At 43.3% G+C, this 23974-nt stretch overlaps 1 long non-coding RNA gene across 2 annotated transcripts; it reads right to left on the minus strand.

Moving 5' to 3' along the window:
* Positions 1–18029: 18029 nt before the first annotated feature.
* LOC308657558 lies at positions 18030–22019 on the minus strand. Of its 2 annotated transcripts, none has more exons than XR_014023970.1 (3): positions 21879–22019; positions 21036–21169; positions 18030–18429 (listed from the first exon to the last, which is right to left on the minus strand). It is a non-coding gene; the product is annotated as an uncharacterized lncRNA (long non-coding RNA). The 2 variants fall into 2 exon arrangements; XR_014023971.1 differs by lacking the exon at positions 18030–18429 and adding an exon at positions 20421–20766.
* Between the last annotated feature and the right edge of the window lie 1955 nt (positions 22020–23974).

Below are 23974 nucleotides of genomic sequence, written 5' to 3' on the forward strand. Positions count from 1 at the left end.
CACTCCAGTAAGATTGGCAGCCATTATGAAGTCCAACAACAACAAGTGCTGGAGAGGATGCGGGGAAAAGGGTACACTTGTTCATTGTTGGTGGGACTGCAAATTGGTGCAGCCAATTTGGAAAGCAAGTATGGAGATTTCTTGGAAAGCTGGGAATGGAACCACCATTTGACCCAGCTATTCCCCTTCTCGGTCTATTCCCTAAAGACCTAATAAGAGCATGCTACAGGGACACTGCTACATCGATGTTCATAGCAGCACAATTCACGATAGCAAGATTGTGGAACCAACCTAGATGCCCTTCAATAAATGAATGGATAAAAAATGTGGCATTTATACACAATGGAGTATTACTCTGCTTTAAAAAATGACAAAATCATAGAATTTGGAGGGAAATGGATGGCATTAGAGCAGATTATGCTAAGTGAAGCTAGCCAATCCTTCAAAAACAAATGCCAAATGACTGCTTTGATATAAGGGGAGTAACCAAGGACAGGGTAGGGACGAAGAGCTTGAGAAGAAGATTAACATTAAACAGGGATGAGAGGTGGGAGGGAAAGGGAGTGAGAAGGGAAATCGCATGGAAATGGAAGGTGATCCTCAGGGTTATACAAAATTACATATAAGAGGAAAGGAGGGTAAGAGAAAAATAATACAAGTGGAAGAAATGATTTACAGTAGATGGGGTAGAGAGAGAAAAGGGGAGGAGAGGGGAGGGGAGGGGAAGTGGGATAGTAGAGAATAGGATAGACAGCAGAATACATCAGTCACTAGAATGGCAATATGTAAATTAATGGAAGTGTAACTGATGTGATACAGCAATCTGTATACGGGTAAAAATGGGAGTTCATAACCCACTTGAATCAAACTGTGAAATATGATATATTAAGAACTATGTAATGTTTTGAACGACCAACAATACAAAAAAATAAAAAAAAATCCACAAATGCTCTTCTGGGACACTGTTTCTTATAAGGACAGGTTGGGGTTTAAAACAAACTGTGCTCTTGACAGAGGAATTGTAATTTTTGCCTCATGGGTGGTTCTGGAAGCTTAATCCAGAGACGGTAATGTTTTATAAAATCTAATAGTGGAGCCCAGGAAGTATAATTAATGAGGACAAATTATGTAAAGTATAAAGGTTATTATCATGTGCAATAAAAATTATTTTAGGGAATGACTTTCCATTCTTTCTTTTTCCCTCCTACCCTCTTCTCCCTCCCCCTCTTTCTTCCTTCCTTCTTTTTGTCTTATCCATGAGACTATCCATAAGACTAACATGGATACATAGGCCTCAATTTTATTCAATTCTATATAGTATCTATGACTGGCCCTAATTGGCCCCTGTTTCTCTGAGGGTCAGGCCAGGTGAGTCTGGGCCATTATCTAACACATTATAATTCTAAGGTAGCTGCTAAACAATAGTAAAGCATAAGAATACTTATTGGTCAGACATGGTAAAAGTATTCTCCCATGTGTTTCTTCTCTTTTTTAAATATTTTTTTTTAGTTGTAGGTGAACACAATACCTTTATTTTATTGTTACGTGGTGCTGAGGACTGAATCCAGTGCCTCATGTGTGCGAGGCAAGTGCTCTGTAGCTGAGCCACCACCCCAGCCCCAACTCCCAGGTATTTCTGTTCCCTTCTCCAGTCCTGTAAGGTGATGCTGAAGGAGTTTAAAAACACAACTAACAAGGACAACCACCAGGAGAGGGCTCCCCTGCAAATGGGAAACTCAGCACAGTGTTTGGAAGCTGGAACAAAAAAGAACAGGTAGCAACCAATGGAGTAGAGCAGGATGAGAAGGAGGGAGAACTTGTGGGTCTGCAGTGGGAGAAGATGACCAGGGGCCAGCTCTGGCGCACTGCAGAAGTCCAGGCTATCCCGGCTTCAAAACAAGAGAACCTTTGCAGGCAGGGCTCTGGAATGGGTCCCTTTGAAAATGACCATACAGAAAAGTAAGAGCCCTTTGCAGGTAGCTCATCAAAAGTAAAAACAAGAAGAAACGGAACAAGAAAGAAGGTGAGTTCCCCTCCGTAAGATTTATTCAGTGATGGCCAGGGATAGGAGACTGCAGCAGGGAGGGAAATAAATCTCAGTAGCCTACAGAACAGGGGGACCTCAGACCCCTTTTCCTTCTGTACTGCAAGAGTCCTGACCACCAGGTTTTACCTTCCAAGTGGAAAACTGGGGACCCTCCCATGGGAAACTGACCTACCTGGGAGATAGAACCTTCAGCTGGTGCGTACGTGTTACTTGGCTAGATGTAGACCTTAAACTAAAACTAGTAGGGACAAAGCAGAAAATCAGTTTGGGCTTGCTCTGACCCTTGGCTCTGCCTATCACCAACTGGTGACCATGGGTAATTTTACCAACTTGATCTAAAAATTTCCCTTAAAATTGGGAAAGCCATTGCCAAGTGGTGATGAGGATGACGGGAGGAGCATATGTCGAAGCTTCTGGGGGAGGTAGAGACACTTAATAAATAGCAGCTTTTTTTTTCATTAGTTCATGGTGATCAATAATTATAGTAAAAGTGAGTCCTCTTGGAATAATTAACTGACTCTGGCACAGTAACCTTTGGCCGAATGTTACTCTGAGCAGAATATTATATTGGCTTGCTTTAGACTCTTGCTAAGTGGCCTGGCTGTTGCCTGAGAAACAGTGATTTAAACTAGACATATGGATTTCTGTCTAAGTATGATAGATGAGGTAAGATAGCAGAGGGAAGAGAGGGGAGCTCAGAGAGGAGGGGAAAGAGAATTGATTTTGGTTTTCTTCAAAGGGCTGGTGTCATTTTTCTTAGATTTGTCATCATATCTTGTTGGATCACTAAAAATCCAGGTGTCAAATATCACTGTGTGCTTCACAAAAGCAGCAGGTTTTATAGAGAAATATGAAAGGCTTGGAGATAGAGAGGGAGAGAAGAGACAGTGTTGACTGCCAGTTACCTTCCTGTCTTCCAAGGACAGGGCACACGGAGGCAGGTAGGACTGAGGAAGAGGGTAGATGGGAATATGAGGACCACACACCAAATATCCTCTGGGTTCCAAGTCTTGGCTAGTTAATTTCCTACAAAACCTTACTTGCGAAGCACCGACCTTAAACTTAAACTAGAGGTAAGGATTCAAGGATTCAGAGATGGAGCCACAGCTCATGATGCGGCTACTGACGCGTCTCATTCGACAGGTGATAAAATATAAGCAAAGAGGCTAAATAATAATTTACCCAAGATTGAATTCTTAGCAGAGCCAGGATTTGTACCCAGGTGAATCTCACTTTCCCACTCGTTTCACTCTCTCTTTCCATGGACATGATTCATTTTTATGAAATAAGTGCATGCAAGTTCTTTGTAAGACATAATGGGATATATAAATCCAAGGCATTTTAGGTATTATTTAACATTTGAAAAGCAAAAGACATCTGAAAATCAGAGGAGCAGTGGTACTCACGTAAACCTCCATGCATTGAGTTGGCTTTCTGTTTGTGGAACGTATTGGAAAAGAAGATGGAAATATGAGGCTGAAATGGAGGCAAAGTGGAGATTAGTTTTAATATTTCAAAAGAAGAAACTGCTGAGTCTAAACATTTGCTTCTTGCCTTCCCAAACTGTGCAAGTATAGTATGATTTTTCTGGGCATAAAATTAAAGAGGGATTGTCTTGCAGATGATCTACCAGAAGTTTAGCTTCTTGCTGCACCAAGGAGGCCCAGGACCAGCATCTACGTCTTCACCTGGGAGACTTAGAAATGCAGAACCAGGTTGAGGTCAGAGTGCGCCTTCAAACGTGATTCCCAGGGGACCTGCATGCACCCTTTGTTTTAGGCCAGAAGCTAGAGGTTACAGACTAAGAGAAAAAGGGCATAAAGCTGGGGAAGGGGTTTGAAGGGTTACATATATTTTTGATGAAAAAAATAATTTCCACCAAGTACCCTGAGTATTTTTTATAAATAAATGTATTATAAAAAAATCATGGCAATTGCTGTAAAAGTGACTGGACTGTGTCCTCAGAGTGGGGCCGTGGTGGGAGTGTATATTATAAATAAAGATCATTGAGAAAAGAAAGAAAAAGTTTAAATATTAAAAGGAGTCATAACACTTAATGCAAGCAGCCTCCTGTTTACCAGCTACATTTTAATTAGACAGGGGGGACTTGAGTGAAATCTTGAAAATTTAGTTTAAAAAATTCCCTCTAATATATTCTATAAGTTATGAGTAAAACAAAGGCAGAACTTTGTGGATTTTTCTCTTGTCAAAGCAATTCAGCATCTTATAAAGAAGTTCATATTACTCTGGAGGGTAACCAGGAGGGAAAGATCATTTCTCATTTGGAGAAACCAGCAGTGGGAAGGAGATGGTGCCCCGGGCATCTGCTCCCTGCTGGGGTTAGAGGGCATCTCCTTGAGGACCACCATCACCATCTGTGACCTTTGCCCTCTTGGTGAAACATTCTGTTGGGAGCCATTAGTAGCAGTGTGAGATAGGGAGATAAGGATTCAAGGATTCAGAGATGGAGCCACAGGTCTCCTGCCTAAACCCATCAGGTCCCAGAGGAGGGAATTAGGAATGTATTCTCTTTGGGGCTGGAGGTGTAGATCAGTGATAGAGAGCTTGCCTAGCCTTTGTGAGGCCCTGGGTTCTATCAGCAGCTCCATAGAAAAGAAGTTTAAACTCTTTCAATTCAAATCATCAGCATGTATTTGGGAAGTATATGCTTTGTGGGCAACTCCATACAATATATCAAAGTGTAAGCCTTAATTTGTTTCTTCCAGGATTTTTAAATCTTTGTTCGAGAAACAACATTTTATGGAAAGGCAGGTGTTGCTTCCTGGGACAGGAAAGAGCACTATAATAATACAGTGCCTATATTTAGGTCTTGACAGTGGATGAGCTTGTTCAGAGTCAGAGGGAAAAAAGCAGATTTTCCTTTTGAGAGCTATGGAAACAGGTTTGAAGAGGTTTAGTGACCCACTCAGTATCACCCCATGCTAGAAAATTGCTCAGTTGCATGAAGAAGAATTCAGATGATAATGAATTCAGATGGTGATGATGGTGAGGGTGATGAGGATGATGGTGGTGGTGGTGGTGATAATGATGGTGGTGATGGTGATGGTGATGATGGTGATGGAGATAATGATAATGATGATGATGGGGATAATGACAGTGACAGAACTGGTGATGGTGGCGATGGAGGAGAAGATGGAGAAGAAGAGCAAAAGATGGGAAAGACAATATGAGGGGCAGTACTAGGGACTCTCCTCCTCAAACAAAGAACATTCCTGCTATTCCTTCCACTCGTGTTGTTTGTTCTGGCTGAAGGAGAAAAGTGAGTGGCTTCAGGGGACTGAAACAGACGGACTGGGGCATCCCAACGTGATCTTGGCACACATGGGGCTTCCCGGAGCACCATGAAGTAGATGTAAGTGAAGAATCCTCTTTGTAACCCACAACCGAGGCTTAAAAAATCAGAGGCTTCACTAAATGCATCTGGCAAGCATTTCGTCTTCCCTTAAATAAAATAAATTCCCTTAATAAAGCCAATGGAGGCAGGGTTGGCGGGGGGTGGAGAGGGTGTGTGTGATTTATTACAGAGCACCGAGAGGGCCTTGATGGCTCTGAACTATCTACTTAGAACTGCTGGCTCTAAAACCAAGTTGTACATTGGTTTATCTTTCTGTGCCAATCTTACATTTAAAAAAAAATATAACTTTTATGAATATCATCATTAGTGCTATAAGCACAGGGAAGTATAAGTTAATTCTACAGTAAAGTGATTATTAAATCCATTAGTCATATACAGGGAATCCATAATTAACTTATTCTCCAGCATCAAGTAAATGATTCTACTGTGTGCTTTAAGAAAGCAATTGTTCACTAATATGCAAAATACAGCAGAACTATTAGATCATAAAGCTATGCAATCTTATAATTAAATTATAAATTTTACATATTTTAATAATGTGCTTTATATACTTTAATTGTTTTCTACGCAAGATTAAAAGGAGGTGCCACGGTTTTTCTCAGACATATTGTATCTTGACCTGAACCGTGCGATACTTAATAATAATTGATGAGTATCTACCGGGGATGACAGCAGTCTTTCAGCAGTATCAGATATTTCTTTGGATTATTGCCGAGGACTGAAATGAAGACGTGCATTAGTCCTAAGTGGAGTTGCAGCTATTCCCTTGGGCTTTCTTTGTTTTCTCCCTTTTGCTATTGTATCAGCTACGGGCATCCACGGTCTGTCTTTGCAGGCCAAGAGTGTGCATGGGCCCCATCCTCACTGCCTGGGCTGAATATGTGGGTAAAGGCAACATGCACATTAAATTCTCTGCAGGGGACCTGTGCACCCACATGAGCCATCTATTGTTGTTATTGTATTTTGGATTAAATAATGATGCCATTATTTTCCATGTGCAAAATTAAATGTGCTTGAAAGACCTAGGAGGTACCACGGATCTGTGCTTTGGGGCTGCCTCTGTCACCTTCTGTTTTTCCAAATGCTGATTGCTGCAGAGGGAATCATACTACTGGTTTCCCCTTCTCTCTCCTGGGATAGAGCTACACTTCTTCTGGCGCGGTTACACTATTCCAATCTGCTTTCTGGTTGTCAGAAGTGATGTTGTGTGGAAGACGCCCTCTGCAGGAGAAGAGTATATGGTTCAGCATCCCTCCATTCACCCAGCAGGCACCCATGGAGTGTACCATGGGCCCTGCCCTGAGCCCAATGCCAGAGGTGCCAAGATAGAGAAGATGTGATTAATTGAGGCTGGGTTCATGAAGTAAGTGTACTGCTGAAGGTTACACAGGATGCTTAGGGTGTTAATTGGCAAGGACTTCAATAACCAAGTACCACGGACCTAGTGGTTTAACCAACAGAAATTCATTTTCTCACAATTTTGGAGGCTAGATCAAGGTCTCAGTAGGGTTTCTTCTGGGCCTCTCTCCCTAGCTTACAGATGGGGCCTTTTCCTTGTGTCTTCCCATGGCCATTTCTCTGAGTGGACCTAAGTCTAGCTCTCCTTATAAGGTCCACCCTAATGACCTCACTAACTGAATTACCGATTCAACAGCTCTGTCTCCAAATCCAGTCATATGCTGAGGACGTGGGCATTAAGACTTCAATATAGGATCTTTAGGGGACAGCATTCAGCCCCTAAAATTTAGGGATCACCAAGGAGGAGCACTGAGTCTCAGGGAGGGAAGGCTTCTGGGGGCGCGGGGATTAACTCTGATCTGAGTATTAAAAGATAAACAGGGGTGATCCAGATGAAATGTGGAAATGGGGAGCAGGCAGCCTGTGGAGAGGTCAACCTGCGGTTCTTCATGAATATGGCTGGAGCTGAGTGTGCAGGAGGTAGAGGGAAGGGAAGACACAACATCAAGTCTGGGAGGTACACAGGAGGTCGACCTTGGAGGGCTTGTGAGTCATGCTGAAGGGTCTGTGCTTTATCCTGAAGAAGGAGAGGAATGCTGAAGGATTCTAGACTAGGAATGATGAGGTGAGCTGTAATTTTTTTTTTTTTTAACAAAGAAGCTAGTATATTTACAGGTCCAGTAGAAAGGTCACTCTTGCCCAAAGACTTTTCTATGTGATTTGTCACAGTGCCTGAAATTTTGAACACTAAAGAAGTATTCCTTCCTGTCTTTGTCCTCTTTATTTCCTTAATGGCACACATCAAGGTCTGCAATTATTTAAATCATTGGTGTGTTTGTCTTCGATTGTCTACCTCCCCTTGATAGCAAGGCCTTGGTGATCGGCACATGCTCTGTCTCCTGCCCCTGGCCCTGTACTTCAGGCATGGTGGGAACTCAACACATATTTTCTGAAAGAATGAATGAGTTGTCCTACCTTGGGTAACCCATTACACGGCTCAAGCCAATAGGTTGACTTAGACAGCCTAAGGAATAACACAGAGTTCAGATAAGTTTTGGTAATGGTTAGCAGAGAACTAGGTGAAGGAGGGCAAACCAGTGGGAGGGGCCACCACACTGGCCACTCCCTTGCTGCCAGTTGGGGAGGCAGGAGGGGAGATGAAGATTAGTTGACACAATGCACATGGAAATAATTTGCATCCTGGATTTGGAAGCCAGATGGTCCACTGGCATCACACCTCTGCCATGAACTAGCCACATGAACATGGGTAAGTGGCTTACCCTCTCTGGGTCTTCATTTCCTCATCTTGAAATGAGGATAATAATAGTTCTTACTGCTTAGGTTATTATGAGGGTTCTATGAGTTAATGTAACAAAAACCTTTTTGAGAGGGTTTGGAAGATGGCGGCGAAGGGAGTGCAGCACCCCAGTGCGCCGCGCCACTGTGCGGGAGAAAGACAAGGTGAAACGGCTGAAGGCTACCTTGGTGGGAATCTCCAGTGAAATTGAGGTGCTCCTGAATCTAGAGGACAGATTTCCAGCGCACGGGATTCGGCTGCAGGGGCTTGGTTGCGGGCGATTTCTCCGCACGGAGGGTAGCAGTACTTGGTCGGCGGACCGCCCCGCGGATGGAGTCTGGGACGCGCCCTAGTTAATTAGCGGCGAGGTACCAGAGCAGGATTACAGCGAAGTGGATTCTGGAGGCTCCTGCCAGTGGCGCACTGGCCGCGCTGAGTGCTGAGTTCCAGCTTTGAGACAGAGGAGAGAACCGGTCCAGTTCGATTCCCGACACCGGTCGGAACACGGAGGAGGACAGCAGCCGCCATCTTGGAGAGCTGATGCAATCATCCCTGTTTTCTACTGATCTCAGCTCATTCAACTACGGAACAGGTGATTCCAGGCTGGTATTTGCCTGCGTCGCGCAGATAGATCGCTCAGGCTTGGGACCAGAAAACCTGAGGAGAATACTCTTCGGGGCTCACCCCTGGCAAGGCGGGTGCCGGACTTTGAGCGGCCAGATTCTAGTTCCCCGGGTTGCTTTGGCCCAGGGCGGGAGATCCTTCGGGGACTCCGGGCGGAGGCCAATTACAAGTGGATTGTGCGCTGAGGGGCGGCGTGGCTCTAACTCCCGGAACAGTTTTGGTCCGGGGCTAGGGAGCCCGCAGGGACTGCGTCTTTGACCCTGCCCCTGTCTGAGCGTACACTGAGCTGGGAGAGGTTGGAGCAGCCAGGCTCGGGCTCCCGGGGCTGCTTGGGCCTGAGGCTGGGGTACCTCTGTGGAGCCTGCTCTGAGCAGAGTGTGGCAGGGATCGGAGAGGCTGGGTTCTGGCTCCTGTGGCTGCTTGGGCCGCGGAACCTGCTGGGACCGCGAGCTGAGGCCAGCCACAAGTGAAACTTGCGACGAGGGGCAGCGGGACTCTGACTCCCGAAACAGTTTTGGCCCGGAGCTGGGGAGCCCGCGGGAACTGCGTCTTAGACTCTGCTCCCAGCGGAGCGTGCACCGAGCAGGGAGAGTCTGGTGCGGCCAGGCTTGGGCTCCCGGGGCTGCATTGGCCTGGGGTTGGGGAACCCGCGGCGGTTGCTCTGAGGAGCCTGCTCCTAGCAAAACGTGGCGGGGATTGGAGAGACCGGCTCCTGGCTCCCGAAGCTGCTCTGGCTCAGGGTTGGGGATCCTACAGGGACTGCTTCTTGGTCCGGGTCCTGCTGGGTGCTGCGGGGGCCTGGGGGGCAGAGTGGAGCTGCCGCCTGCGCCCAGAGCAGGCTAAGGGACCCGCCGGTGTGGTATCGCGACACCCCAACTGCAGCTGGGGCCGAGGAGAGCCGCCCATGCCTGGAACAGGACCAGCGACCCGACGGCAGGGTAGCCAAGTCACCCCACTTGGAGTGGAGGCCGTGAAGAGCTGCCGTCTGATCCTGCAAGGTAGGCAGTCCTGCGTCCCACTGGCAGGACAGGCTCGGCAGCCTGCCAGGGTGGTGGGCGAGTAGCATCGAGGCAGTCACGTCACACTGGTTGGAGTGGGGGTTGAACAGAGCCGCCGCCAGCGTCCGGAAGGGACCCAGAGACCCGTTGGAGAGGCAGTTAGGTACCCCCACTCCCAGTGGGGGTTGAGCAGAACTGCTGCCCAGGCCCGCAAGGTGGGCAGATCTGAGACCCACCGGCGGAACAGGCTTGGAGGCCGACCAGCGTGGTAGACACGTCACATCAATTGGAGTAGGGGTGGAGAAGAGCTGCCGCTCACATTCGGATCAGGACCAACGATCCGAGGACGTGGTAGGAACGTCACCACAATTGGAGTGGGGGCAGAGTAGAGCAGCCACCCGTGCCCGCAGGGTGGGCAGACCTACGACCAACCAGCGTGGTAGATAGATCACCCTAATTAGAGGAGGAGCACAGCCACTACCCGCCCTACAAGAGAGATATCCCAAATATACAAGAGCAACATAAATAAACAGGGGGAAAAAATTTAAAAAACACAACAGTTTCACCAAGCAGAAAGAAACACAAGCAATATGAAAAGACAAGGAAAGAAAGGACCACAAGCAATGCAGGTCAACTCAACTCTAGAAGAGGTAATAGCTGCAACAGATGGAATGTCAGATAAAGAGTTCAGGATATACATGCTTCAGATGATCTGGAGTCTCAAGGAAGACATGAGACAGCAAAATCAGACAATGAAAGATCACTTTGACAAGGAACTACATAAACAAATACAGGAAGTAAAAGATCAACTATACAGGGAGATAGAGGTAATAAAAAGCAAACAAATAGAAATCCTAGAAATGCAGGAAGCAATAAACCAACTTAAAACCTCAATTGACAATACTACCAGCAGAATAGATCACTTAGAAGATAGAACATCAGACAATGAAGACAAAGTATTTCAACTTGAAAAGAACATAGACAGCTCAGCAAGACTGCTAAGAAACCATGAACAGAACATTCAAGAATTATGGGATAACATTAAAAGACCAAACTTAAGAGTCATTGGGATACAGGAGGGCACAGAGCTCCAAACCAAAGGAATAAACAATCTATTCAATGAAATAATACGAGAAAACTTCCCAGACTTGAAGAATGAAACAGAATCCCATATCCTAGAAGCCTACAGGACGCCGAAAGTGCAAAATCATAAGAGATCCACACCTAGACACATTATAAAGAAGATGCCCAACATACAGAATAAGGAGAGAATTTTAAAAGCTACAAGAGAAAGAAAGCAGATTACATTTAGGGGCAAACCAATCAGGATAACAGCTGATCTCTCAACACAGGCTCTGAAAGCTAGAAGATCCTGGAATAATATTTTTCAAACACTGAAAGAAAATGGGTTCCAACCAAGAATCGTGTATCCAGCGAAATTAAGCTTCAGGATGGAAGATGAAATTAAAACCTTCCACGATAAACAAAAGTTAAAAGAATTCGCAGCTAGAAAACCATCTCTTCAAAAAATCCTTGGCAAAACATTACAGGAAGAGGAAACTGAAAATAACATTGAAAACCATCAGTGGGAGGTAGGACAGTAAAGGGGGGAAAGTAATCAAAGAGGAAAACTAATCAGGTTTAGTAACATAAATAAACAAATATGACTGGAGGAACAAACCAAATCTCAATAATAACCCTAAATGTTAATGGCTTAAACTCACCAATTAAGAGACACAGGCTAGTTGAATGGATCACAAAACAAGATCCAACAATATGTTGCCTACAGGAGACGCATTTGATAGGAAAAGATATACATAGACTGAAGGTGAAAGGCTGGGAAAAATCATTCCACTCATATGGACTGCGGAAACAAGCAGGAGTGTCCATACTCATATCAAATAAAATAGATTTCAAGCCAAAGTTAATCAAAAAGGATAAAGAGGGACACTGCATACTGCTCAAGGGAACCATACACCAACAAGACATAACAATCATAAATATATATGCCCCAAACAATGGTGCAGCTACGTTCATCAAGCAAACTCTTCTCAAGTTCAAGAGTGTAATAGACCACCATACAATAATCATGGGAGACTTCAACACACCTCTCTCACCACTGGACAGATCTTCCAAACAAAAGTTAAATAAGGAAACTATAGAACTCAACAACACAATTAACAACCTAGACTTAATTGACATATATAGAATATACCACCCAACATCAAGTAGTTACACTTTTTTCTCAGCAGCACATGGATCCTTCACAAAAATAGATCATATATTATGTCACAGGGCAACTCTTAGACAATATAAAGGAGTAGAAATAATACCATGCATCTTATCTGATTATAATGGAATGAAACTGAAAATCAACGATAAAAGAAGGAAGGAAAAATCATGCATCACTTGGAGAATGAACAATAGGTTACTGAATGATCAATGGGTTATAGAAGACATTAAGGAGGAAATTAAAAACTTCTTAGAGTTAAATGTAATCACAGACACAACATATCGGAATCTATGGGACACATTGAAAGCAGTTTTAAGAGGAAAATTCATTGCTTGGAGCGCATTCCTTAAAAAAAGAAAAAAACCAACAAATAAACGATCTCATATATCATCTCAAAATCCTAGAAAAAGAAGAGCAAAACAACAGCAAAAGAAGTAGAAGGCAAGAAATAATTAAAATCAGAGCTGAAATTAATGAAATCGAAACAAAAGAAACAATTGAAAAAATTGACAAAACCAAAAGTTGGTTCTTTGAAAAAATAAATAAAATCGACAGACCCTTAGCCATGCTAACGAAGAGAAGAAGAGAGAGAACCCAAATTACTAGCATACGGGATGAAAAAGGCAATATCACAACAGACACTTCAGAGATACAGAAGATAATCAGAAAGTACTTTGAATCCTTATACTCCAATAAAATAGAAGATAGTGAAGGCATCGATAAATTTCTTAAGTCATATGATCTGCCCAGATTGAGTCAGGAAGATATAGACAGCCTAAACAGACCAATAACAATAGAGGAAATAGAAGAAACCATCAAAAGACTACCAACTAAGAAAAGCCCAGGACCAGACGGGTATACAGCAGAGTTTTACAAACCCTTTAAAGAGGAACTAACACCAATACTTTTCAAGCTATTTCAGGAAATAGAAAAAGAGGGAGAACTTCCAAAGACATTCTACGAGGCCAACATCACCCTGATACCTAAACCAGACAGAGACACTTCAAAGAAAGAAAACTACAGACCAATATCTCTAATGAACCTAGATGCAAAAATCCTCAATAAAATTCTGGCGAATTGGATTCAAAATCATATCAAAAAAATTATACACCATGATCAAGTAGGATTCATCCCTGGGATACAAGGCTGGTTCAATATACGGAAATCAATAAATGTTATTCACCACATCAATAGACTTAAAAATAAGAACCATATGATCATCTCGATAGATGCAGAAAAAGCATTCGACAAAGTACAGCATCCCTTTATGTTCAAAACTCTAGAAAAATTAGGGATAACAGGATCATACCTCAACATTGTAAAAGCAATCTATGATAAGCCACAGGCCAGCATCATTCTGAATGGAGAAAAATTGAAGGCATTCCCTCTAAGATCTGGTACAAGACAGGGATGCCCTCTCTCACCACTTCTGTTCAACATAGTCCTCGAAACACTGGCCAGAGCAATTAGACAGACGAAAGAAATTAAAGGCATAAAAATAGGAAAAGAAGAACTTAAATTATCACTATTTGCAGATGATATGATTCTATACCTAACAGACCCAAAAGGGTCTACAAAGAAACTATTAGAGCTGATAAATGAATTCAGCAAAGTGGCAGGATATAAAATCAACACACATAAATCAAATGCATTCCTGTATATCAGCGACAAATCCTCTGAAAAGGAAATGAGGACAACTACTCCATTCACAATATCCCCCCAAAAAATAAAATACCTGGGAATCAACCTAACAAAAGAGGTGAAAGACCTATACAATGAAAACTACAGAACCCTAAAGAGAGACATAGAAGAAGACCTCAGAAGATGGAAAAATATACCCTGTTCATGGATAGGCAGAACTAACATCATCAAAATGGCGATATTACCAAAAGTTCTCTATAAGTTCAATGCTATCCCAATCAAAATCCCAACAGCATTTCTTGTAGAAATAGATAAAACAATCATGAAATTCATATGGAATAATAAAAGACCCAGAATAGCAAAAACAACTCTAAGCAGGAAGTGTGAATCAGGCGGTATAGCGATACCAGACTTCAAACTATACTACAGAGCAATAGTAACAAAAACAGCATGGTACTGGTACCAAAACAGGCGAGTGGACCAATGGTGCAGAATAGAAGACACAGTAACCAATCCACAAAACTACAACTATCTTATATTTGATAAAGGGGCTAAAAGCATGCAATGGATGAAGGATAGCATCTTTAACAAATGGTGTTGGGAAAACTGGAAATCCATATGCAACAAAATGAAACTGAATCCCTTTCTCTCGCCATGCACAAAACTTAACTCAAAATGGATCAAGGAGCTCGATATTAAATCAGAGACACGGCGACTGATAGAAGAAAAAGTCGGCTATGATCTACATACTGTGGGGTTGGGCTCCAAAGTCCTCAATAGGACACCCATAGCGCAAGAGTTAACTACCAGAATCAACAAATGGGAGTTACTCAAACTAAAAAGTTTTCTCTCAACAAAAGAAACAATAAGAGAGATAAACAGGGAGCCTACATCCTGGGAACAAATCTTTACCCCACACACTTCAGATAGAGCCCTAATATCCAGAGTATACAAAGAACTCAAAAAATTAGACAATAAGATAACAAATAACCCAATCAACAAATGGGCCAAGGACCTGAACAGACACTTCTCAGAGGAGGACATACAATCAATTAACAAGTACATGAAAAAATGCTCAACATCACTAGCAGTCAGAGAAATGCAAATCAAAACCATCCTAAGATACCATCTCACTCCAGTAAGATTGGCAGCCATTAAGAAGTCCAACAACAACAAGTGCTGGCGAGGATGCAGGGAAATGGGTACACTTGTTCATTGTTGGTGGGACTGCAAATTGGTGCAGCCAATTTGGAAAGCAGTATGGAGATTTCTTGGAAAGCTGGGAATGGAACCACCATTTGATCCAGCTATTCCCCTTCTCTGTCTATTCCCTAAAGACCTAACAAGAGCATGCTACAGGGACACTGCTATATCGATGTTCATAGCAGCACAATTCACGATAGCAAGATTGTGGAACCAACCTAGAAGCCCTTCAATAGATGAATGGATTAAAAAATGTGGCATTTATACACAATGGAGTATTACTCTGCAATAAGAAATGACAAAATCATAGAATTTGGAGGGAAATGGATGGCATTAGAGCAGATTATGCTAATCGAAGCTAGCCAATCCTTAAAAAACAAATGCCAAATGTCTTCTTTGATATAAGGGGAGTAACCAAGGACAGGGTAGGGACGAAGAGCTTGAGAAGAAGATTAACATTAAACAGGGATGATAGGCGGGAGGGAAAGGGAGAGAGAAGGGAAATTGCATGGAATTAGAAGGTGATCCTCAGGGTTATACACAATTACATATAAGAGGAAAGGAGGGGTAGGAGAAAAATTATATAAGTGGAAGAAACGATTTATAGTAGAGGGGGTGGAGAGAGAGAAGGGGAGGGGAGGGGAGGGAAGGGGAGGGGGGATAGTGGAGAATGGGATAGACAGCAGAATACATCAGTCACTAGAAAGCCAATTTGTAAATCAATGGAAGTGTAACTGATGTGACAGCAATCTGTATACGGGGTAAAAATGGGAGTTCATAACCCACTTGAATCAATCTGTGAAATATGGTATATTAAGAACTATGTAATGTTTTGAACAACCAACAATAAAATAAAAAAAAAAGAAAAGAAAAAAAAATTAAAAAAAAAAAACCTTTTTGATAGGTTCTGACACCAGAGTGATGTCCGTCTTGGCTACTATTATTGTTATGATTTGGATATGACTTCCCTCCCCACAATCTCATGTGTTAATGCAGGAATGTTCAAAGATGAAATGTTTATGAGATTTGTAAACTGACCAATAAATGTTACGGTTTAAATATGAGGTGTCCCCCAAAAGCTCATATATGAGAAAATGCAAGGAAGTTTCAAGGTGAAATGATTGGGTTATGAGAGCCTTAACTCATTAGAACATTAATGCACTGACTTGGATTAACTGGCTGGCAACTGTAGGCAACTGGGGTGACTGGAAGAGATAGGAGCACAGGGGCTTGCCTTTGGGGTTATAGTTTGTTGCTGGTGAGCAGAGCTCTCTTTGCTTCCTGAGCTGCTTTCCTCCACCATGCCCTTGGCCTTGTTGTTTGGCCTCACCTGGGGCCAGGGATATGGAGTAGGCCATCTATAGACTGAGACCTCTGAAACAGTGAGCCCCAAAGAACTTCCTTCCATCTGTTTTTGTCAAGTCTTTTGGTCATAGTGACAAAAAAGCTAAACTAACAGCAGATTAATTCATTTGATGGGTGACTCATTTGAAAGGACTACTTATTGAGTGGCAAGTAGGGCATGGCTGGAGGAAGTAGGTCCTTGGGGGTGTGCCTTTGGGGTTTATATTTAGTCCCTGGTGAGCAGAGCTCTCTCTCAGCTCCAGGCTTCTGAGCATCTACCCTCTGCCCTGCCCTCCCACCAGGATGTTTTGCTTTATCTCAGGCCCCAGCAACGTAGTCAGCCAACTAATAACCCTAACCCTAACCCTAACCCTAACCCTAACCCTAACCCTAACCCTAAGCCTGAGACCACAAGCCAAAATAAACTTTTCCCCCTCTAAGTTGTTCTTGTCAGGAATTTTGGTAATAGTGATGCAAAGGTGAATGACACATTTATTCTAATGAGTCGTTTTATTTGGAGGAGGCTAGATTGATCCCCTTGATTGTGGTCAGTACTCCCTCTGCTCCAGGTTCTGATTTGCCATGACAGTAGTCCTCTTTATCTGCGGTTTCATTCTGTGTGGTTTCAGTTAGCCACAGTCAACTGCTTGCCCAAATTACCAAATGGGGAGAGAGAGAAAAGGGGCTGGGGGAGAAAGAGGGACCACGTTCACATGCAATTTATTATAGTATGTTGTATAATCTTTCTATTTTATTATTGTGCCTAACTCATACGTTAAACTTCATCATAGATACGTACATATAGGGGAAAATAGTACGTATAAAACTTGGTACTGCTCCTGGGTTCAGGCATCCTCTGGAGGGCTTGGAACATAAGAGATAAGTGACAACTATTGAATTTGTTTTCTAAAATCAAGGTCTTAGACTTGGCAGAAGGTGGGGGGAAGAATCACAACTTGAGTTCAGTTTATCACACATATTTGACTGTCAAGTTCCAGGCCCTGTAACAGAAGATGTGAACGGCGGACGGTAAGCCCACCTGCCCTTGGACGTGCATTCTGCTGGTGGTTGCACAGGCTGAGAGCAGAGCACCTGCAAGTGTGGCCCACCCACTTCTCACCAGCCTTTCTGGTTCTCAGAGTGGAGTAAGGGCAACACCAGGAAGCTCCTGGGGAGACAGAGGTCCCCTTTTGGCACAGTAAGTCCAGGGCTTGATTCTGCCACGAGGGCGTGGAGAAAGCCAGGGTCAAGCAGAAGCAAGAAACAGTCCACCAGGTGCTGCTCCCAGACCACCCAGAAGAAAGCTCCCAAGGCCAAGGGAGGTCCAAACTCTTGGCACAAGGGAAATGAGTGAAGAATCCTGGCCCTGTGGGGCTTCCTTACTGGGACCCTCCTACACTGTGGCTACCCAAACCAAACTAGGCTTCCCAGAATTGGCTGACAGAGCAAGAGCTTGTTTAATTTGTGAGGACTGGACACTAAATCATTCTTTGTGGCAGCTCTGATATTGGCAGATGGGAGATTTTGCTCTGTCCTGTTTATATAACAGCAGTTGATAGATAGTGACTTCGTAGTTGGATATTTATGAGAGGTTTCATTTCAAATAATATAGTTTTGGCCCGTGGCAATGCTAAGGCTCTTACCCATTATTACCAAGAAGCTAAATCTTTAGGATATTGTAACTATAACTGCAGGGTCCGTTTGATCTACCCGGAAGAACTGCAAAAGTTAATATTTTTCAATGCAATGAAAGCTTTATTATCAAAAGTCTCATTAGGAAGTTATCTGTCCCTAAAACATATAGGCTATCAGAAGGTCAAGGATATAGAAAAACAACTTTTCATACTTTTCTTTCACCTATGACTTCTATCACATAACAAGGTAATTAAAAAAGAAAAATAATCTCCTTTTTTCCATTACAGAAACCAAGCCCCCCATGCCTCCCCATACCCTCTGGCCAAGTCCCTGTTCTGAGGTGAGCTGGCAAGGTCCATTCTTCACTGTTTAAGGACAGTAGCCCTGGCTGGGTTAGGTGTCGAGTGTCTGCTGAGAAAGTGCTGTCCACCTGTAAATGCCATCAAACTGTGAATGGCTTTCCTTTGCCCCAGTTGTGACAGATTATTCCATTTTAGTACCCTTCGGGAGGTCTTTGGGATTCTGTAGGCTTTAAGTCCTTGTAAGGGAGACCCTCTGCAGCTGGGGAAGTTCCTGGAAAGGAAGTGGGGAAAGGGTGTTACAAAGGCTCTTTACCATGGATGGGAGCTGGGAATCAGCAGTGAGGGCCCCTGGTCACTGCAGCTGTCCTCCAAGGAAGACAGCATAAAAAGAAGCGATCCACAGGGTTCCCTTAGTTTGGAAGAGACGGGATAAGAGCTAAAATGGTTGGAGAAAAACTGGCCAAGAAATGAGATGGCAGATAAAGAGCAGAGGGCTCAGGTATTTTCCTTTGTTTCTGCAATGTGGCAGCATTCACAGGGCTATCCACAGTGTTGTGGGCTGAAGTGAGTCATTTCCAGCCCTCTTCGTTTCCTGCCTGGTGTTCATATGCTGAAGTCCTAACAGAATGTGCCTGCATTTGGAGACAGGGCCTTTGAAGCGGTGATGAAATTAAAGGGAAGTTATTGGGGTGGTCCCTGATCCAGTATGAATGGAGTCCTTATTAGAAGAGGAAATGTGGACACAGACCAGTAAAAGCCTTTTTTCATGTACTTTTCATCTTATTAATGATTTTATGAAAGAGATACTTTCTTATTGTAGTCGTATCTCTTCATTATTTGTAATCTTGAAAAGTATTTGGTCCCAAAGTCTGTCTCTACCAAAGAATCTAATTCCAGCATTTTCCATTGTGTGTCTCATAAAGTGTCCACGAGGTTCTCTAATCGACTCACATGCACACACCTTCTATGGAGACAGCTAGGGTCATGGAGACGCCACCTGTTTGGAGAAGACAGGAAGGCCTTGCTGGGAAGTGAAAATTCAGCCTACAACTAACCCTGTCAGGACCCAGGCCTGTGAGTGATACTTGGTGGGAACTCCTATAAAGACTTGTTTTAGTTTGGCTTGTCGGAAACTATGGGGTTTAATTTTTAATACAAAAAGCTTGGCCTTGGATACAGCCAGTAACCTCATTGCCCTTCCCCGCTCCCTGCCCAAATCTCTCCCAGTCTTGATGCCTCCTGAGGTGAATGTCCTCTGACACTAATATGGTTGGCATGTGGCTACAGTGTGTTCCCCAGGGTTCATGTGTCGGAGGCTTGTTTCTCAGCGTGCAGTGTTGGGAGGTGGGATCTGTGAGCCATGGAGCCTGGTAAGAGCTCATTGGCATTAAGGTGGCTCTTATGGGAGTCCTGAGCGCTCAGGACAGCAATTTGTTATACAAGCCAGCCCAACCCCTGAATTGCTCTCCTCCTTCCTGTTTTGAGATATCATCTCTTCTCGAATATCGCTCCCACCCTGCTGTCCACCATGCTGTGATGCAGGTACTGAAAACCAACCCTCCAACACTGAGCCAGAGCCACACTGTTTGGACTTTCATATCCCAAACTGAACTAAATGAACCTTCCTTTAGAGAGTTAGCCTGCCTCAGGTATTGCATTATAGTAACGAAAAACTGACTAATACAGGTGTGTTTTTCCTAAGGGGTCCCCTGCATTTTCTCCTGGGTTAAGCCATAGCTGAAGAGACTAAATATCGGAGAGTTTTCTTGGGTAGAAGACCCACCTGGAGGTGGTTTCCCCTTCAGCCCTGCATGAGACCAGGCTGCAACTTTATTTTCAACAACCCTTTTTAGGACTTTTTTTTTTTTTTTTAAGAAGAGCTTGGGAATGAGGTAAAGGAGGTCTAAAATTTTATTGTACAAAATAAGAAAGTGTGGGATGAGCAGGCTAGAGACTGACATATTAATTAGAAATTCTAGGAACTCTTCGCTGTCTTAGCAATACTAATTTCCTACTTAAACTACCAGGAAAAAGCACGGGTTTTATTTTGGGCTGTCTGACTTTAGGAGCGTCTGTTTTTGAGAATAGGAACCAGTCAGTGCTTGCTACCCACTCTTTGTTTTTAAGGCTCTCTTAAATCAAGAGATGGAGAGCCATTAGGTGCCAACAAAAACCTGTTAAACCAGAAACTGTGAGTTCTGTTTTGTTTTACTGATAATGTGTCTTTTATTTTTATACAGCAACCTCCCAGCAAAAGTTCCAATAAAAAAGAGATAATGTTTATTGAGCATGTGACAATAAGCTAGGAATTCTGTTAGGTGTTTCACACACACGGAATTGCTGTGTGCACTACACTGTGCGAATCGTTGCAGCCTATGAAGATGTTTTTCCAGTTTTAGAGAAAAGGAAATAAGGTTCAAAGAGGTGAAATCAGGTCACATGATTAAGCAGTAACAGACTGAGCCAGGGCTTCACCCCAGGTGGACTCAGGCCAAAGCTTAACTCCTAACTGCTCCAGCGAACTCCATGAACTCCTCCAGGCTCAGTTAATTTGCTTCTCAGCCCTTTGAGTTTGTGGCTTTGCAAATGGAAAGCTCAGTGCATGTTTCTAAAGCAGGAAGGTAAAAGAGGCATGTGCTTATTATTGTTTGCTTTTCTTTCATTACTATTAATTGTCTAACTTAGATTCTGGAGACTTCTACCAACTTGTTAAGAATGAGGCAGGAGGTTGTAGAGGCTGAGCATGGGTCTGGAGGCCACATAGACCTAGGTTCCAATTTCAGCTCTGCCACGTCCCAATGGTCCAACCTTGAGCCAGCCACTTGATCTCAGCGAACCAGTTCCCTCATCTGCAAGGAGGCTTCTATATAAACTTACCTTATACAGACGTAGGGTGGTGAGGTAGCTGGTGTGTGGTTGGCACTTAATAAATTGTAGCTATTGACTAGCATCTTGCACCATGGGCTACCATTCTTTTATATGACTCGTAACATCAGGTCTATCTGAAATACCTGGGAAAAAGCAAAATGAGAAAAACCACTGATGGACCGACTGCATCGTGGTGATTATTCTTAATATTTCTCCCAGAAAACTGCATAAAAGTTATTTTATGCCTGTGTTCTATTTGGAAAGCATTATAAAACTTTGAGCAGATGACAGCGTGTGAGAGCTCGATGCTACCGAAGCATAGTGTGCTTTTCTGATAAAGATATAACTTTATTGCCCTTTATGTACTCTCTGGGTTAATACGGTAGGCAAATGGGAGATAATTTGAAATACCTTTACCACCATTTATAGTGTCAGAACACACAACTTTCCTCTAAAAATGCAAACAATTCATGGCCAGGGATGGCATTGTGTGTACATATAAAACTGTTTTTAAAACAATCAACTGTGTGGTGCTGAGAGGGATGGTGTTCTGAGGTCTTTCACCTTGGCAGAAATGAAACAGGATGTTCTTAGAGCCGCTATCCAGGTCAAAGTCTTTCTTCCTTCTTTTCTCCCTCCCTCCCTCCTTCCCTTCCTCCCTCTTTTCCTTCTCTCTCTCTCTCTCCCTCTCCTCCTCCCTGTCTCTCTCTATGCCAGCTTTTGTCACCTCCCCTGTAGGAACTTTCAGAGCAAAGGGGTGAGAAACTGTGTCCTCTAGGCTAAAAGTGACTTTAAAAGGCCTTTTTGAGGAAGAATGATCTAGCAAAGATTCCAGCGATACCTCTGGCTTACATTTCTGGGGATAACACAGTCCTGGCAGATTGAGCAAGATCACCGAGGCTGCAGGGTATGCTGTTAAATCTCCGTGGGATCGTGGCCTTCTGTTCTTTTGAGACGCTGTCATCTTGTTGCTTCTGCAGGGGCAGAGCACCAGCTTCCCGTGTGGCACCATCTGGGGAGGTGACAGGATTGACGAAGAATGTGCTGGCTTGGGATAGGGCTTCTAGTGCTGCATGTGCCCTGAGTTTCACCTTGTGATGCCCCTGGCCCTTGTCTACCAATATGCCACATGAGCTGGTTGGATTCCCTGCTGTCCCAGCTACCTCCCACTTCTCATTTTCTAGGGACATGTAATATAGGTATAATCATGTATCAAACTAATCAGGATGCGTTTGTGTGACTTACATCAAATATTTCCGAAATACTTTATTTTTTATAATCTCATTTTCAGCCCTACCACAAACCTGTGAGGTAGGAGACACAAATATTTTTGTTCCATCTGACATATTAGGAAACTTAGGCAAATAGAGATTAAGTTAATGGCACAGTCCAGGTCTCCCGACTCTCATTTCTGGGCTCCTCCACTAAATTAAACTGGATTAGTCTTTTGGGATAAGTGTGAAAGGGTATGCAACTGAGTTCTTTGTGGAAAAGAAATAACTTGATAAATTATATTAAATTACTGTAGGAGTAGATAAAAAACAAAGTTCTATTTCCCTTGTTGAGAATTTGCCTTTGAATCCCACTGTGAAATGGATTAGAATGTTTTGTTAGGATGGGAGCAATATACAAACCCAGAAAAGGTACATCTCATATTCTTTTAAATGGGTAATTTCTCGGGGGACTTCTTTACATTCTGAAAATTCACTTTATTATTGCATCCTAAGGTTTGTGGCTTCAAATGCCATGGCTTCTGCGTCTAACTTTTATTGGTGATATTTGTGTTTATCACTTTCTACTGTCATCCTCTCCCATTCCCTTTGTTTTGTTCCATAGATAGGATTTGATTTATGAATGAGAGCTTTTTGATTCTTCAAGACATATTTTGGTGAATTGGTTCAATAACTTGTTATGGAAAAAGCAAAATCCATCAGGGATGTATTTGCCTACTTCCTCTCAAAAGAAATCTCTCCTGGAAACCCACCCACTCTGAATCCATCAGTCACGCCGCATTTCTGTATTTCATCCACATTGATTTGTTTGTTAAATTTGTCCATCAAAGGATTCACCTTAAAAGCTAGCTTTAAGATTTCTAATAATATTTGGAAATTAAACAAGTGTATTTCCCCCCCCCCCACCCCCGAGGTAACATGCACACTGCAATCTAGATTCAAAAGCCTTTCGACTTTGGTTCAGATGCAGAATAAACTGGTGGGTCGGTTGGAAAGAAGTCGTAAGAATGAGAAAGTACTCAGTCTCAAGCCAAGCCCTTCCCTTTGTTGTTTTGAGCGGTCTTACTGAGATGCTGGAGTTGAACCCGGGACCTAGGAAGCCTGGTTCAAGCCAGCTGTAACCCCCCACCCCACTCCCCGCCTGCAGCAGCAGAACTCTGGTTTCCGGGAATCTGATTTTTTGTTTGCCTCTGAGAGGTTTCAGTCTGTTGGCCTGACTGTAGAGGTTTAGCATCTCAAACACTGGAAGAGCTGCTGCCGCCCAGACTCTGCCTCACTCTCCAATCCCACATTTATCACCTGATGCCTTTTGTCATGTTGCAGCCGTATCAGAAATAGACATTTTCCTGTTCCGTCTCCGCACTAACATGGAAGATTCAATGAGACAAAGGAAGAATTTTGCTTTCTGTCTGCTCTATACATTATTCATATTCAATAATCATATTCAATTGGATTATTTTCTTCCATGTGGCAGACATACTGTATTATCTTTTCCCGCTGAAAACATGGTTTCATGAGGCTTCTTCTTTTCTACCAAGGTATTTGGCATCTGGTCTCCCATCTGGCTTCCTAGCAGAAACATCTGGAGAGCTTTGAAAAATACAGGACCTGAGTCCACAGGTCTTGGGGAGCCTCTGGGAGCTTTTGCCTAGAAAGCTGCACCAGTGAGTCTTCTGACCAGCCAAGCTGGGGAACCACAGCTCCAAAGCACGTGTG

Source organism: Spermophilus citellus (assembly GCF_964194105.1).
Source record: "Spermophilus citellus genome assembly, chromosome: 1".
Lineage (NCBI taxonomy): Eukaryota > Metazoa > Chordata > Mammalia > Rodentia > Sciuridae > Spermophilus > Spermophilus citellus.